Consider the following 1,238-nt stretch of genomic DNA (forward strand, 5'->3'; position numbering starts at 1 on the left):
TAATTTCCGTCGTTCAGTCTTCGTTGGGTGCTTTAACCGACACTAGTGCTTCCATTGTCCAGGTCTTTTAAGTGCCTCTTGCAATAGGACTTGCAAGGTTTAGTGGGGGGGAGGGTGTGTGTAACATGGGTTAAGAGTCCCTATTTTTAACCAGCACTAGTTTTTCCAACACTCCCTGAATGGACCACATCACATGAAAGGTCACATTGTACCAATCATCCAATCACTGATCACCTAGGCACTATGTAAGCTTCATTGACTCCTCTCCCTTCAGTTGTGTGGGAGAGAAGCCAAGGATCAACAGCTGCAGGTCAGTCTCAAACACTTTTTGATGCATCCAACCAATTGCATTTTTCAACTTATTTAAAGGCTGTTTTATAACTTCTAGAACCAGACCTTTTTATCTGTGTTGGCGACCTGTTAGTGTGTGTGCTCAACTGTATCTAAGTGAACTGGTGAGTCTGAATTTTTCCATCTATTGTTAGCGGATTAGCCACCATGCTAACTTAAGCTACCTTATGTGTTCATGTGATTTTCTGTGTCTATTGGTTCTTTATTATTGTATTTTGTTATGTTAGCATGCTAATGCTAACATGTGTATATTATTGCATTTTTGTAACTGGGTTGGTTCATGCAGGCCAGGTGGTCCTTCACTGCCTTGGGACCATTCCAACGAAAGGATGGTGAGCTAGAACTCAAGCCAGGAGCCTGACGGTCCTTTTTCCTTGTCTTCAACACAAGTAAGGGTCTGGTAGGAGGCTCTGCAGCCTGTTTTTCTCTCCCCACTACTTGGGTCAAGCTCTTCAAATACCCATTCAACTTGTGACTGTTCAAGCAGCACTAATGGACACTCAACTTGTACCTCCATAAAACTGAAGGCACTCATTCATGCGCTTGACTGTTTGTTACTTACGAACGTTGGGGTTGGGGAAAGTGAACTGTTTTTTTTTTTTCCCCTGTTGATCAACTGTAACTTGTGTACACACTGATATTTTGTAAATATTCGTTGCTTCTGTATCACATTTCTTAAATATACTTTTCATTCAATCAAACGCAGTTGTCAGTATTTATTGCTGCTGCCCTCTAGTAGCTAAACCAGATCTTCCTGATTTGCCCACTAATTGTACACCTCAGTGGTGCTGTTAACATCGCGGCTCACACTTGTTACATGGAGCTACCTCGCCATACGCCTTAAATCGAAACTAGCATCAGACAATAAGTTAAGGATGTGCTTTAAA

At 41.9% G+C, this 1,238-nt stretch overlaps 1 long non-coding RNA gene across 1 annotated transcript; it reads left to right on the forward strand.

The window, feature by feature from the left end:
• The first annotated feature begins 289 nt into the window (after positions 1–289).
• Positions 290–777, forward strand: LOC130905303 (uncharacterized). The gene is made up of 3 exons (XR_009061082.1): positions 290–310; positions 389–455; positions 638–777. It is a non-coding gene; the product is annotated as an uncharacterized LOC130905303 (long non-coding RNA).
• The last annotated feature ends 461 nt before the right edge of the window (positions 778–1,238 follow it).

The sequence above is a fragment of the Corythoichthys intestinalis genome, chromosome 17 (assembly GCF_030265065.1).
Source record: "Corythoichthys intestinalis isolate RoL2023-P3 chromosome 17, ASM3026506v1, whole genome shotgun sequence".
In the NCBI taxonomy this organism is placed as follows: domain Eukaryota; kingdom Metazoa; phylum Chordata; class Actinopteri; order Syngnathiformes; family Syngnathidae; genus Corythoichthys; species Corythoichthys intestinalis.